Here is a 17024-nt window from a genome sequence, read left to right as displayed (position 1 = left end):
TGAGCAACTGCTTTGACACCAGGCGAAGTCTTTATTATATTTTGCCTTGGAGTTCTTGACAATGTAGGCTCATGTACATCCATTTAGTAAAAAGATCCCTTCTCAATAAATAAGGTCCCTAGTGTGAAACATTAGCTAAATGCTGACCATTTACAGTTTGGATGTTATTTCTTTATTCATGAGGTGCTGTGGCTGGGTTGTTGGGTTCTTCTTCACATTCAGACTGTTCTGAGTTGCTGTTATGGCCTTTATCTTCCGTTGGTCCATCAGACTCTGATACATTATCCCACACAGCACCAGGTTCACTTGCTAAATTGTCTTCTTCGTCGGATTCATCCAACCAATTTAAAATTTGGTTCTTGTCGTGTGCGTTCATTTTAGTTCACAAACTATGCAGCTAGATGAAACGAAACACATAAAATAGAGAAAAACTTTTAATAAAAGTAAAATGTGTGTGATAAAAAACAGCAACGCGGTTACTCTTGTCGTTAGGTGGCGCCCAACAAATCAGACTACGTGCTTACCCTTGCACTAGATCCAAACTAACAGGACTGTGCGCGCTCATTTCCCCCCAACCCAGCACCGACCCCCACTCCCTTGCTGCCAAAGTGCAACAATAACATGCCCTCAGATACCTTGTTGGGGATTAGCCAACCGGTGGACGCAAAACAAAAATTTCAAATTAGTTCATTATGTAAAGTTTATTGTTAGATTAACTCTAACAGCGAGAGTAACCACGGGCTAAGCTGGCTCCCCCGAGCAAGTCCTTTATTCATTGGATTACTGAACTGAATGCATTTTAGATGTACTTGCATGGAAATTACCCGATGCCCTTAAAACATTGTGATTTATTGAAAGCTCCTATGACGAGGGGAGAAAATCTCTCACTTCCGTCTGCATTCGAACACAGTACAGTGACTCACCTACCCTTGTATGATTTCCCGCCATGATACTTATTTCGTAATTCAGAAATGCAAACCCTTGCCGCATCACAAAGTATTCTAAGACACATTAATACAAGCAATCACCTTGATTTACAGTTTAAACCTTTCAAATACCTTGGAAAAATCTATTCCCGAAATGTATCCACCAAGGTGCATTTACATTATTCAAATAATGCACTTAGATAAATCACTGGCAAACATAACCTCACACATTGCAAGAAAAGAACGCATGATTCAAAGGCGAGGACAAATTATGCTGGCTCCCTTGTGCAAGTCCTTTATTCATCTGAATGCATTTTAGATGTCCTGTACTTGCACGGAAAGTGCCCAACACCCTTAAAACATTGTGGCTTATCGAACTTCCCTATGATGAGGGGAAGAAGTCTCTTGCTTCCGTGTGCGTTGCAACACAGTGCAATGAACCCCCCTAAACGATTTTCCGGCTGGCACTTCCCTCCTATAAAATCGTAAGTCCGTTTGGACTCAGCATTAAAAAAAACAATGTAGTTTCATTGGCACTGATAATGTTATTCAGTGCGTACGAACTGATTACATGAGCCATGCTTTTTCGCCAACTGTCAGCATCGCCGGTGTTCGCGGATTCTGCTTCTCCACACACTACCTGCTAAGTGATATGGTGTTCCTTAAAACGCTGAATACAAAAGAATTACGATTTTACTCGAACTTAGCACATTGAAGTGAGTGATAATACTGAAAATCTACCCCAGCACGTTCCGGAAGACGCATTCTATCATGACGCGGATAAATTTCGAATTTAAATTACTCTGAAAAAAACTTTTTTAATATAAAGGCAGTTTTGAATTAAAAGTCTGAATTTCAATAATGGGACCGACATTTTTCTTCGAATTACGAATTATCCGTATTTCGAATTGAACAATTTAAATAACATGTAAAATCATACCTCATGTTTCTGGGAATGAGAGCTTCCTTGAATTAGGCGGGATTTTGAATGAACCGATTTCGAATTATCGAGGTTCTATTGCAATATATCCTTTGTGTGAACAAAATTGTTGTATGATTTGAACTTTATTCCTTTACTTTCCGTTCTATGCATACAATCTGAATGATTTTGGAAGGTACATGGTATCGTACAAACCTGACGTGATAGGAAAAAAAAACTGCGGTCCTATTTTGATTCCCCGCCCAAATATTAGTAATATCAAGTCTCAGATGTAAGTCAACAAAAACTCTGGGGAAAACTGGGGAACAATTTTAAACTTCTTTTCTGTTGACTTCAAATTTTATAATCATTATCATTAGTCACATAAATGAATATCTTTCTCTTCATGGTATCATTATTAACTGATTGAATTTTTTTCATAAGCAAATGTTTCAAGTTAAAGTATGACATCTGAAGCTACTGTTTGGAAAACTGCTAATTATGCAGTTCATAACTGTATCATGAACCATGTGCTTAAACAGTCTTTAACACATTGCAACTCTCAGAAAAAACACAGAGTTTGGTTTAAAAAAAAGAAGGGTCAAAAGTACATTTTTCCTTGCAAAATGATGAATTTATAATATGAACTTACTCTTCAAAATTAATTTAAATCATTCTCAGATTTGTATATTCTCTTCTTATTCTTCTACTACTACTACTACTACTACTACTACTACTTCTTTTCCCCACATCTTGGTGGGGCCATATGTGTGAATTGTGTTGCACATGTGGACATGGTCCTGTATTACAGCCAGATGCACTTCCTGACACCAACTCTGTGTGGAGAGACCTATTCACAACTGCATGTTTCTGTGGTGGTTGGTAGTGTGGTGTGTTATGCTGTGTGAATATGAGTGTGTTGGGACAAACACAACACCTAGTCCCCAAGTCAAAGGAATTAACCGGACACGATTAAAATTTCTGACCTGGCCACGAATCGAACCCTGAGCCCTCAGAACCTAAGCCCTCAATGTTGACCATTTAACCAAGGAGCTGGATGGATTTATAAATTCTAAGGCTTATTAAAGGGCAACATTCTGGAGTAGACGTAACATTAAAAAATTTCAGTTTGTCAAACACAGAAGTTCAATATATAAAATTATAACATCAACTATAATTACAAGAGCATCATTTTGAGTGGGGTAAAGATCTACTGATGGTCATCGTGGACTTTGAGAAAACATATGATCATGTGTGCAGAAACAAGGTAAGGGAAGCCTTACAGAAAAAAGGTGTCAAGAAGCAGACAATAGAAAGAGTGAGGGAGATGTACTATGGGAGTGTCAGTTGTGTGAAAGTAGGAGGAGAGAGAACAGACTGGTTTGAGCAAAAAAGTGGATATGCTCTGTCACATTTGCTCTTCATTGTAGTAATGGACTAGTGACAAAAGTGGCAAGGAAAATTGGGAAAAGAAAAATGAAAGTGAAGATGTATGCAGATGACTTGTTAGTCTGGGGAGAAAAGGAAGAGGATATCCAGGAACAGTTAGATGCATGGAAAGATGAAGTGGAAGAACATGGAATGAAATTTATTGCCAAAAAGAGCAAGATAGTGATCACAACTAGAAAGAAGGAGAGACCTACTACGAGAGGGATAATGCTTCCAGGGGCACAGCTTAGGAAGATAGAAAGTTTCAAATACCTGGGAAGTATCATAGAGGAAAGTGGAAGAAATGATAAGGAAATAATCAAGCGTGGAAGACAAGCAGGAGCGTTCCTGAAAAGTGTCAGAAGCCTCGTTTGGAGATGTCCCTCAGAGAAGTAAAAGAGTGATACAGGGTGTATTATGCACCTATTCTGATGTATGCAGCAGAAACTTGGATAATGGGGCAGAGAGCTGTGACTACGATACACGCAAGTGAAATGAAATTCCTGAGAAACAGGATAGGAGTGACAAGAATGAATAAGATGAGAAATGAGGTTAGAGATATAGTAAAAGAAACATTAAAGAGTGAAAAACAAAAAGTTAGTCATCACTTTTGTAAATTCAAAAAAGCGTATGACAGTATCCATCATGAGTCATTACTTAAAATCCTGTCCGACTCGTTGGCTGAATGGTCAGCGTACTGGCCTTCGGTTCAGAGGGTCCCAGGTTCAATTCCCGGCCAAGTCTGGGATTTTATCCTTCCTTGGTTAATTCCAATGGCCGGGGGTGTTTGTGCTGTCCAAAACATCCCTGCAACTCACACACCACACATAACACTAACCTCCACGACAATAACACGGAGTTACCTACACATGGCAGATGCCGCCAACCTCATTGGAAGGTCTGCCTTACAAGAGCTGCACTCGGCTAGAAATAGCCACACGAAATTATACTTAAAATCCTCAAGGAATTTGGATTACACCAGAAACTTATTGGAACTACAATTAAGAACACTAAATCAAAAGTTAAATTCAGAGGGGAGTTGTCTGAATCATTTGAAATCCGGACTGGACTTCGACAGGGCGACGGTCTCTCACTATTACTATTTAAATGCACACTGGAGAAAATCATGTGAGAGTGGACTAAGAAATGGAAATCAAACATCAAGATTGGCAAATATATCAAACACAATTGCCTGGCATTTGCAGATGACCTTGCGCTGCTCACAAATAGTGTGGAAGAGGCTAAGAACCAAACTGAAGAACTCGAGAAAATAGCAGCAAAAGTCGGACTATAAATCTCATTTGAAAAGACGGAAATGATGCCATCCTTCAAGATTGAAACACCAACTATCACACTGAATAATAACAAACAAATTAAGATTGTAAATAAATTCAAGTATCTTGGGGAGATTATTACTTGGAACTAAATGAGAAAGTATCAGTAGAAAATAGAACAACTAAATTGAAACAAGCACAAAGTATCACCTGGCCAACCTAGAAGAAGAAATTTCTCTCGATAAATGCAAAATTCAAACACTACAACTCCGTTATTAAACCTGAAGCCACCTATGCTAGTGAAACGCTATTCGATTTGAATACCAAATCAACAACAGATAAATTACAGAAGACAGAAAGAAGAATCCTTAGAACAATCATTAAAAAAAAACACCAAGTAGATGGACAAGGGCGATTATTACCTAATGAAGTTGTATACCAGGAAACTGAGTCAATAATAGACACAATGGAGAAAAAGAGGGTTGCATTTTTCTGCCACATATCAAGACTACCAGAAACCAGGGTACTGAAACATCTTTTCAACTACTTTTGGAAAAGTAAAACCAAGAATAATTGGTTCAAAGAAGTCCAAGATGATTTAGATGAGTTAGGCTTGACAATGCAGCAAGTTGAAGACTGAGAAGAGAAGAGGATCCTAGGAAACAGAGACTTGAGACTTAAACTAAAAGCTTTTACACGCAAACAGTACACCATAATTAACGAAGAAAGGGCAGCCAGGTCGGAAAGAATGAAGATGTTCTGGGAGCAGAAGAAAAAACATAAGCCAAATTTGTAGCTAATACTCATAAGACTTAAATGTATATGGATTGATTAAAGTGCTCCAATGTGGGCATAAAAAAAAAAATTTTTAAAGAAGAGCCACTATAGAAAAGGAAAGAGGCACCTAGTCTTAGATGGTATGGACACAAGAAGAGAATGACAGGGGAAAGGCTACCGAGGAGGATGCACAAAATGGAGATAACAGGAAAACGATCACAAGGAAGACAAGACACACGTGGATAAAGGGAGCGGAAGAATGTGTACATAGAAGAGGAGAGGACTGGGCAAGAGTGAAGAGGGAGAAATGATGGGAAGACAAGAGGAGATTTTCCATCTAAACTAAAAGCTTTTACACGCAAACAGTACACCATAACTGATGAAGAAAGGGCAGCCAGGTAGGAAAGAATTAAGGATAAACCAAGCAGACTTAGCCAACAGCTGGAAACTGCAGATGATGATGATGATGATGATGATGATGATGACTACAACATACCTGTAGAAAATACACACACTTATTCTTAGATATGTTATATATTACTATTGAACTTGTGTGTTTGACAGACTGAAAAGCTTTTAAGTTACATTTAAGTCGACACTGGAAAGTATGGCTTCCTTCTTAACAAAACAAAAAAATTCTATATTAGTTCAAAGAGAAAGAAAATCATAAAAAAGACCAACCAGACTGGACAATCGTTATAATTAATATTTTAACAAATATCAGAGGTAGGAAGTTAATTCACTTAACTACATGGCTTTCAATACATTCAATTCATAAAAATTGTAATTTTAAATTTAAGTTTTAAATGGGTCCCTTCTGTAGGAAACACTCTTGAATGATATGAGTAGAGAGAAGTAGCCAATCTAAAATCAAATTCAAGGTCATTCTCTTGGGTGTTGGCTGCCGTTTCCCGCGCAGATGCTAGTGCATTGGCGGTGGCCTACCCTGCAGGTGTTGATTAGATGAATCGTAGTTTTACGACTGGTTGCCCTTCCCACTTTGCTTTTTGAGTGTCCACTATGATGGTGGCGCGTTGGTGGTGGCCTACCCGGCAGGCGTTGGTTAGATAAATCGTAGTTTTACGACCGGTTGCCCTTCCCACTTTGTTTTTGAGTGTCCACCATGATGGTTGTGCATTGGCGGTAGCCTACCCGGCAGACGTTGGTTAGATAAATCATAGTTTTATGACCGGTTGCCCTTCCCACTTTGTTTTTTGAGTGTCCGCTATGATGGTGGTGCGTGGCGGTGGCCTACTTGGCAGGCGTTGGTGATGGCCTACCTGACATGCGTTGGTTTATATGAATACCAGTTTTATGCCTGGATGCCCTTCCTACTTTGTTTTTGAGTTTCTGCTATGGTGGTGTGCGTTGGCAGTGGCTTACCTGTTTTACATACGAATAGCTTTTTCTTCTGTTTGAATGTGTGGAAATTATTGTAAAGGATTATTGTATTGTATATTTAATTCTATTTTATATTCAGTTGTCGTGGAGAACATTGGAATTGTATTCTTCAGTACCTATTACCACTGAGTCAATGCAGTGTGCAACGATTAGCATAAACTAAGGTTATTCTTTATCTGCTTTTTCCTGGTCATGCAAATGTCTGATAACTGCTTGGCCTCAATTTTCTTAACACCTGCTGTCACGTACAGGAAAAGTAAATGACTAATGCCAAACAATACTTAGATTACTACCCGCTGTGTTCGCTTCTCTACATTGTCCTATGATAAGAAACTGTACTTTGTTTCCTTATTGCAAGATAACATGCTGAATGTGAAATAGTATTCAGTGGACAAAGAGAGTGGAAGCAACATGTTTGCTAAAATAAGGTAAGTCTTAAATTTAAAATAAAAGATGTGAGACGTTTCAAATGTTAAGCAGCTTGGAATGTAACTGCTCATAGTAGAAGGATTATAACAAAACATTAAGCCTGGTAGATTATTCAGTGCAGTTGTTTATTGAAAAATAACCATAGATATACACAACACGAATGGATTACATTACCGCAAAGTACATTCTGAACCGTCTTTAATTATATGGTTTGGGTTTGGCCCGTCCCAGTCATCAGAGCCGTCTTTACCTCTTCAATTGTAATGCTGATTACAGTGCCGGCAAGCAGCAACTTCTGGTGACATTTTAAGGTGAAGTGGTAGCAGGTTCCCTGAATATTCTACATCCTTAGAGGCATACTTTGCCACAAAACTAGATGGCAGATAGGGTATTAAATGCTTTGGCATATACCACAAAAACTTATATTTATTATAGGCATCTATAGCCTCACTCACTAATGTGTTGTTTGCTTGTTTAAAGACACAGGCCTCACACTTACATGTGGAAGACGGGTCGGTAGGTAGACTTGCTGTGTTACTAAAACTTTGATTGTCTTCTTCTATGGCCGTACAATCGGTGCAGTTCATGTCTCTTTAAAGACTGATTTCTGCATAGTGTATACCTATGTATTTACAGCCATGTTACAATATTCGATAGAGGATAATAGGTTATTGCAGTTTCATGAATAATAAGACAGTAGGCTGTTGTATTTGCAGGAATGTTGTTTGCTGTTTCAAATTCAAGATGAATGTCAACTGGTGACTCCTTCATGGCTTCTTCTAAGTAGGAACAGTTTATGACAACCAAAGGCACTTTGTTTTTAAACTCTTCGGGAGAAAACAAAGGATGATTCTCTTTCTGATAATACGAAAACTGAAAATTGTAGAACATGGCATATAGTGGACCAAATTTGTTTTTCTCAAAATTTAGTTCCATGTTTTCGTAAGGATAGATAATTCCATTCAGATAGAGCCGAAAGTTTCTTAACTGACAATGATCAAATTGTGAAGCATCAGCACTGTGTACAAATTTACGATTGGTTTGAAAACCGAACAGGATGTAAAGAGGTCTTCCTGTGAAGTGAGATGTTTTTACATACCAACTGTGTTTATCTGTAGTTGGTAGTACCGGATACTCGTACAGTTCCCAGCTTCGGAAGTGAATCAGTATTGCTTCTAAGTTGGCAAACTCTTGAATAATTAAGTGACTGTCATAGCCTGAAAGATTATGAAAGAAGGAGGGGATGAAGTTGGGTGCATGAAACTGCAAGTTACAGACTTGATGGGCTGCTCCTGGGTAACGACCTGAGTAATGACAATGATTTCTTACTTTAACATCTGCTGGTAGAAAGGGTTTTTCACAAATGTGACCGATGGTGGCAAGGTCGAAGTTATGCAAATCAACTTCGGTAAACACCATAGATGTTGGTGTTTGTAAATAGGTTCTAATATGCCGTGCTAATGTTTCAAGCTCATTAAGTAGCCATGCTGTGCAATTAGGTCCATGAAAAGTTCGAAAATAGGATTGCTTACTATCAAAGGAACAAACTACGTGGTAGGCAACACAAAAGGGGATGTGATGTTGTACCGCGTTGGTATATGAACAAGATGGATTTGGTGCACATCGCTGGATTGAAATGGTAAAGCACTCGAAATCCGCATAGACAACGAAAGGAACAGGGATTTGCTTGTAAATGTTAGCAAACTTCATAGTTGCCTTTTCCGCTTCTGGAATAACAAGTTTTACTGATGGATGAGTAACACAATAATCGATGTGTTTGTCAAGTTGAGACCGAGTGCTCATATAGTTTAAACACCGATCACATACAAACTTCTTGTGTTGACGTGCAGAAAGTTGTTAACCTACAAGTCTTGAAAGGTTGGTAATTAAGCAATAGTGATTTACATTGTTGTCGGAGAGGTATAACAGGTGGATATAATGACACTTTTTTCCTTTTGTTGTATACAGGGGGCCTACAATAGTATTGCCTTTAATCCCATAAACCATAAAAGAAAAATCAGGATTGTTTTTCTCAAAGTGAGAAATATCGGTTATGTTCATAGGAAAAGTTACACTGACAAAATTAAGTGTTTCTAGTAACCGGTTAAAGGTGAGCTCATACTGTTTTGGACGGTCCTTATTTATACGCACCGGTTGCAAGAAGGCAGCTATACACCACAGAAAGCAAAACATATCTGTGTTTTGAATATTTACTACAGCACATTTGCCAATGTTAGCAGGTAAAGGAATATAACTTGATCCAGAATTGAGTGGATCATACCTACAATCCCCCTGTGGGTGGGGGCGATAGAATAACACCCACGGTATCTCCTGCCTGTCGTAAGAGGCGAATAAAAGGGGCTCCAGGGGCTCTGAACTTTGGAGCGTGGGTTGGAGACCACGGGGCCCTTAGCTGAGTCCTGGCATTGCTTCCACTTACTTGTGCCAGGCTCCTCACTTTCATCTATCCTATCAGACCTCCCTTGGTCAACTCTTGTTCTTTTCTGACCCCGACGCTATTAGGTTTGCGAGGGCTAGGGAATCTTTCATTTTCACGCCCTTCATGGCCCTTGTCTTCCTTTGGCCGATAACTTCATTTTTCGAAGTGTCGGTCCCTTCCAATTTCTCCCTCTGATTAGTGTTATATAGAGGATGGTTGCCTAGTTGTACTTTCTCTTAAAACAATAATCACCACCACCACCACCACCTCATACCTACAAACATTGATAGATAAGAAATTGATTTTTGCAAGTGCAAGTCCACTCGGCCCATCTTGAAGTTTATCAAATTTAGCAAGCAGTGCTTCTAGAATGTGTGTACAGTACCACTCATAAATATTATCAGAATGATAAAGTGCCTTCATTCTAGTATTCAGATAAAACATATCGCGTACCTCGGCATTCTCTTTGTAATACACTAAGGTACAAGCTAATTCACCATTGACTTTCAGTGCTGTGTGGTAGGGCAAGTATTCCTTCATTTTTGAAAAAAAAAAAAAAACACTGGGTAACATGAAGTTAATAATATCCTTGGATCTAATAGACCAGTTGGATTCGTAATACGGCCACTACACACGCGTGTGTTGAAACAGGTGCGAATAGTCTCCCAGGTAGGTGTTGACAGTGTTGGCTATACTTTTAACTTAAGATAAATAGTAAAAATAACAGTTCTATGTATAGGTATTATTTTTTGTGTGAGAAATAACTAAGCCTGTAAAATATATGCTAAACAGATGTTAATAAAAACAAATGAAGTATTGTTAATAACAAGCTTAAATTAGTATAATGTTATGAGCAAACAATGATGCTTAATGTAACAACAATATATGTTTTACACAAAAAGAAAAATGAACACAAGACTAAATGTCTACAGAGCAACTTTAACTAGCACAAAAATAAGGTTCTGTTTAAGAAAGAACTAAGTCTGTAAACATAAAAAACAACATATGCTTATGTAAAAACAAATGAAGAGCATGCTCATTGTGACAACAGTATCATGTTTTACACAAAAAGAAATTTTACATAATATTTGATTAAGATTGACTGTCTATACACCAACTTTAGCTAATAGCACCTTCCGTAAATCGAACCAAGTACGCTCCATTCCGAATACCTAAGTATTCGAGAAACAGACTGCGACTGTTTAGAAATTCTGTTGCACCTTCTGATAATGTATTGTCCGGCTCCATGGCTAAATGGTTAGTGTGCTGGCCTTTAGTCACAGGAGTCCCGGGTTCGATTCCCGGTGGGGTCGGGAATTTTAACCATAATTGGTTAATTTCACTGACACGGGGACTGGGTGTATGTGTCGTCCTCATCATAATTTCATCCTCATCACGACGTGCAGGTCGCCTACCAGCGTCAAATTGAAAGACCTGCATCTGGCGAGCTGAACGTGTCCCTGGACACTCCTGGCACAAAAATCCATACGCCATTTCATTTCATAGTGTATTGAAGCGGACAGGCAGGAAAATAATAAATTCATCACAGGTGCAGATGATTTGCTTTCCATACCGTATTGTTTATCTTCTGTAAGTGTGTAATATGGAAGGGCTGGTGGAGTGGTAAGTTGCGGAGCCGCTTTGTTTCAAGACCAGCAGTCTGCCCTAGAGCATTAATTTCATCTAAAGGATCCATACCATACTATATTATAAAACAAATAAAAAGGAAGTTAATAACTCATGCTTATAAGAAGCATAATTCACTTAAATTTAAAATGAAAATATAATCTTACCTGTTAAGGCACACTCTTGGAGATGTTGCTTCGTAGAGCACGGTAGATACACTGTGAGTGAATGGGAAGACTACCCGTGATTTTATAGTGCTAGTCAAGGACTCTGTTCTATTTTTCAAAACACCTTTACTGATAACATGCAAAAACACATTATTGTAATAACTATGATGTATGTTACAGCATGTGATGAGAAAACTGTCTCCTGCTGCACACACGTGTAGCGTACTGTCAGAACGTACAGGTAATGGTGATGGTGCCGGGCTGGAAGAATAAGACATGCTTTTTTTTTTTAAATGTTCAAAGATGTAGGGCTGTTAGTCTGTAGTATATTATTTAGAAAGAGATAAATTATTACCTTGAATGTTTTGTACAGGTTGAATAAAGGGACTGCACTCTACACTTGCTCTGTTGTAAAGGAAATAATCTTTGTCAGGAATTAGTTGTACAGAAGGATTCTGAAATGATGATATTGTAAAGGTAGGACACTGACAAAGTGAACATCAGAAATATGTAGGATGTTCATAGATGTTGAATAATGCAACATGAATGTTTGGAAATTTATAGTATTTAATTTGTACTTTGTCTGCACAAAGTAAATCATCCCAATTGGTGGAAGGTAAGTCTCTGCAAGGATCTGTAGAAGCAAATATAGTGAAATAGCATTTTCTGCAACTATTCTTGACAATGTATAATTGTGACCATTCATATTTTTCTGAAATTCTTTCGATTTTAAATATTTCTGATTTTACTGATAGAGGCATTGCTTTTAATGTACTTGGAAAGTAAATTTCACTATCTCATATTTTGTAATAGAATTTAAATAGTCTGTAACTAGTACTTGGAGTTACAATTAAATATTGTGATTTGTGTCTACCTTGTTCATATAATTCATGATAATTTCTGTTAATTTGAATTGCTGCTTGTATTGTCTTTAAATCTGAAGTAACTTCGTAACTTGTTAAGTGCATATGAGTTGCTAATAATTATATCATCCAAGAAGGTTGTGATCTTTCACTAGTTTCTGAATCAATATTTTATGCAGACATACCACTTCCTAGTTAAAGTTGTTCTGTAGACACTTAGTCTTCTTGACTGTTAGAACTAATAGTTGTCTATTATAGAATGATTGCTTATATACGCTTACTTACATGACATGCAAAACACATTATCACAGTAACTATGATATATGTTATAGCATGTAATGAGAAAATTGTCTTCAAGCACTGCAAGTAGTTGATATGTTTATTAGCCAATAGCATAACAAAAATTATAATGTAAGCCAGGGTTTAAAAGATAGCATTATTCAAGCAGGGCATGTTAAATGCAAAAGCTATTCAGAAAATATATTATTATGCAGACCAGTGTAAGAAAGATAATGTTAAAAGTAGTTTCTAACAGCAGGAGGTTATGTTTATCAGACATTTGCATTACTAGCAAGAAAGCAGCAAAATGCCTTATGTGAGTCAGAGTTTGAAAGATTGCATTATCTGACCAAGGCATGTTACATAATGTTGAAATTGGATATAAAAGGTCTACTCTTTGCAGTTAAACCTCATACACTTGTATGCTTTGTTCAAGACACTTAACATGAAGTCAACTTCTGAATATCTAGTTCTGGAGTTCAAAGGTTTAGAAACGGTTGTAGAGTAACTTTAAACAACATAACTAATGTGGAACCACTGTGGTATTTGTCATCGCCGGTTTATGTAGAGGTATATGAACCTAACTTATATTGCTATAAGGGTCCTGCTCCTGATGAAAATACAAATAATGAAAACTGTTTCACCATGTACTCCAATAAAATTGCTTAGACATAAAGATAATTATTTTCTTCTTCTTCTTCTTCTTCTTCTTCTTTTATGACCACATAGGATCACTTTAGTCAGTCCGTCGTTCAGGTCTCTTTGAAGGGATTGTTCGGGCTTTGCGGTCCTCCCAGTACTTCTTCAGACGCTCCGATCTTCGTGCCCTTTCCTCAGTTGAAAATGTGCGTGTTGTTGGTTTGTTTTGTGTAAGGGTAAAGCGGAGGTTTGTATTCTTGAGTTTTGTATTCAATTTTATCTTATTTTTGGTGTCTTCTGTTGTAAGGCCTATTTCCTTCAGATCCTCTCTTACTTCTCTGATCCATTTACATCCTGTTGTGGTATTTTTTGAGACGAGATTGTGTTGTACTAGTTGTTTCAGAAGTCTCGAGTCCTGCATCCTCATGATATGTCCAAAGAACCCCAGTCTCCTCTTACGCATAGTATCTGTAATGGGTTCTAGCTCTTTGTACACGACTTTGTTAGGTATTAACCGCCACTGTCCATCTTTCTGATATTTTTTGTTGATACAGGTTCTTCCAATCCTCCTTTCAATTTTCTGAAGTCTGTCAGTCTTTGATTGTTTATTCAGGTAAAAGAGTGTTTCTGCTGCATATGTAGCTTCCGGTTTTATAACTGTGTTGTAGTGTTTTATTTTTGTATTTATTGATAGACATTTCTTTTTGTAGATATCCCATGTTAATTTTTGTGCTTTAGCTAATCTATTTGTTCTTACTTGGATTGAGATTTTTTCATTTAAGTTATGTGTTATTACTTCTCCAAGATATTTAAACTGAGTTACTATTTTGATTTTATTACCATTTATGGTGACTTCTTTTAGCTGTGTTGGTTTTTGGGGCATAATTTCTGTTTTTTCAAATGATATTTTGAGGCCAATTTTATTTGCAATGTTTTGAAGTTCTGATATCTGGGTTTTTGCTTCTTTTATGTCCACTGCTAGTAATGCTAAATCGTCAGCAAAACCCAGGCAATTTGTTTTGATTTTTCGGCCAATCTTTATTTTGGGGGGACATTTTCTAAACCATTCCCTCATTACCATTTCTAGAGCACAGTTAAATAATAGTGGTGAGAGCCCATCTCCCTGCCGTAGTCCAGTTTTAATTTCAAATGTCCCTGATGTTTCACCCCTAAACTTCACTTTTGACTTGGTATTGGTGAGAGTCAATTTTATCATGTTTATTAATTTGGGGTGTAGTCCAAGGTGTCTTAAAATTTTAAACAGAGATTCTCTATGGATGCAATCATAAGCTTTCTTGAAATCTACAAATGTTATCACCATATCTCTGTTTCTTCTCCTGTTATAGTCCATTATCAACTTAAGACTCATGATCTGATCAGGACAGCTCCTCCAGGGTCTGAAACCTCCTTGATATTCTCCTAGTTCTTTCTCAAGTTGTAAACTTATCCTATTAAGGATGATTATTGAAAATATTTTGTATGTTATGTCTAGGAGAGAGATTCCCCTGTAGTTATTAGGGTCGGTTTTGTCCCCTTTTTTGTGCAGAGGATGAATGAGGGCTGTTGTCCAGTGTTCTGGTAGTTCTTCTTTAATCCAGATAGAGACAAGTTGTTGATGGAGGGCAACTTTTGCTGAGGTTCCTGCATATTTCCAGATTTCCGCAAAGGTCTGATCTTCTCCTGGCGCTTTGTAGTTTTTTAATTTATTCAGAGCTTGGTAGACTTCCTTTATTGTGGGGGGATTGATGTTTTCTGGTGATGTTTTTATCGGGGTGTTGGTGTCCAAATGAAGGAGTTCTGTAGGTTCCTCACAATTTAAAAGCTTGTTGAAATGTTTAGCCAGAATTTCTGCATTGTCTTTATTGTTATGGGCCAGCTTACCATCTTCATCCTTCATCAGTAGGGTCGGGGGTTCATATTTTTGGAGCTGCTTTCTGAAGGTTTTGTAGTAGTCCCTTGATTTAGTTTTACTGAACTGTTCTTCAATTAACTGCAGGGTGTCCTTATGATGTTGTCTTTTTATTCTTCTTAAGACTTGGGTAGTTTCTTTTCTCTGTTTTACTAGCTTTTGATAGGATATTTCTGTCTTTTGGGACTGATGTAATAGCCATGCCTGATGTCTTTTCTCCACTGTTTCATCACATTCACTGTTCCACCATTGGTGTTTTTTACGTGGTTTAATTGGAGCTAGGTCTTCTGCAATTTGTTTAAGGTTGTGTACTAAGTCTTCAAGTTTGTCTGTGATTTTTATTTTTTCAGTTGCTTTCTGGTAATTTTTGTTGTTGATTAGCTGGGTAGGATCTATTTTTCTTTTAGTTTTAAGGGCTTGCTTTTGTTGTCTCCTCTGGGGAGTGAGTTTAATTTTAATTTTAACTACGTAGTGATCTGAACCTGTGTCTATTCCTCGGAGGACTTTGACGTTATAGATCTCTTTGTGGTGGTATTTGTCCATGCAGACGTGGTCCAGTTGCCATTCTCCTTTAGTGTAGTCAGGGTGTTTCCATGTTTTGAGTTTTTGAGGTTTCCTCTTAAAACATGTAGATTTTGAGATTAAATTATGGTTTCTACACAGGTCAACTAGTCTCTCTCCATTTTTATTTGTTTTCTTGTGTGCTGGCCATTTTCCGATGATGTCACGGTATTTCCTTTCTCTGCCTAGTTGAGCGTTGAAGTCGCCTATTAATAATTTTATATGGTGTTTGGGGATGTTATCTATGGTCTGGTCCAATAGGTCCCAAAATTCTCCTGTTTCCTCCTGGTCTTTTGAGGAGTTGTTTTTATCATTAGTGGGAGCATGGGCATTTATTATAGTATAGATTTTATTAGATGCCTTTAACGTGAGCGTTGAGAGTCGTGGAGACTGTGATCTGAATTCTTGAACTGAGTTTATTATTTTAAGGCTGACCAAAAATCCTGTTCCAAATTGTGGGACATTCTTCATCACTCTCTTCCTGGGTATACCTTTATAAAGTCTGTACCCTTGAGATTCCAAGGCATCCTGGTCAGTGTTTCTAATTTCCTGTAATCCCATGATAAGAATTTTGTGTTGGTCCATTATGTCGGTGATCACTTTTAGTTTACCGGTTTGCATGAGTGAGTTTATGTTGTGTGTAGAGAAGTATGTTATCTGCTTTGGTTTGATTCTTGATTTTGTCTCATTCGTGTATGTAGTACTGGGGTATTTCCGTGCCTCCGACTTCACGGTATCTTTCAGGTGGCAGCCCACCGTATCCGAATGCTGCCTTCTCTGAACTCTTGGTTCAGCCGGTGGAGTATTCCTTAAAAGACCTTCCATGGTTGACTGTCAAGGTGTCACCTGTGTGGGACTAGGTCCCGAATTACAACTCTGGATGTGATCCAGTGAGGTGATAATGAGGCCGCTCCTCTGGAGTACAGACGCCTTGTGCAGCCGCCCCTAACCTGGAGAACAGACGCTGCATAATGGATTCCAGTGGCATTTCCTCCACTGTGGGGACCATCACCCCACCCAAAGGGGCTCATTCGCCCGAAGCCGTTGGCCCCCTTAGGGAGTCAGGTTATTTCCCGCCGCCCAACACTCGGCGTAGATAATTATTTTACTATACAAGAATATTATTGTGTTGACTATATAGAAGTAAACTGTTATTCTCGGATAAAATTACAAAAATCATACTTTTGACAAAATTTATATTGTAAGCTGTGCTCTTTTGCTTTGTTTATTCCAGATAGATATATTTCTCGCTATAGATTGAAACGTAAAAAATGACAAAAAGCTTTTCAGTATCATAATAAAATACATACATTACATATAGCTTATAATGAATTTGTATTAACTCGTCAAGCAGCAATAGTACAGATGGTGCACAGAGAGTAACAC

The 17024-nt window shown here is 37.9% G+C and overlaps 1 protein-coding gene across 4 annotated transcripts in view; it reads right to left on the bottom strand.

Moving 5' to 3' along the window:
* Positions 1-17024, bottom strand: part of LOC136880954 (uncharacterized) — a 51106-nt gene that overhangs the window by 6598 nt on the left and 27484 nt on the right. The window contains exons 2-3 of one of the 4 annotated variants that reach the window (XM_067153503.2): positions 11743-11842; positions 11388-11648 (exon numbers count right to left, since the gene is read on the bottom strand). The exons of 2 other annotated variants lie outside the window; for them this stretch is intronic. The gene's annotated coding sequence lies outside the window, so the exon portion shown is untranslated. Of the gene's footprint in view, positions 1-11387; positions 11843-17024 lie in introns of all 4 variants that reach the window. One more of the 4 variants, XM_068229215.1, reaches the window with a different exon arrangement.

Source organism: Anabrus simplex, chromosome 9, assembly GCF_040414725.1.
Source record: "Anabrus simplex isolate iqAnaSimp1 chromosome 9, ASM4041472v1, whole genome shotgun sequence".
Lineage (NCBI taxonomy): Eukaryota > Metazoa > Arthropoda > Insecta > Orthoptera > Tettigoniidae > Anabrus > Anabrus simplex.
Note: the sequence above shows the minus strand (reverse complement) of the source record. Positions and strands in the feature narration are given on the sequence as shown.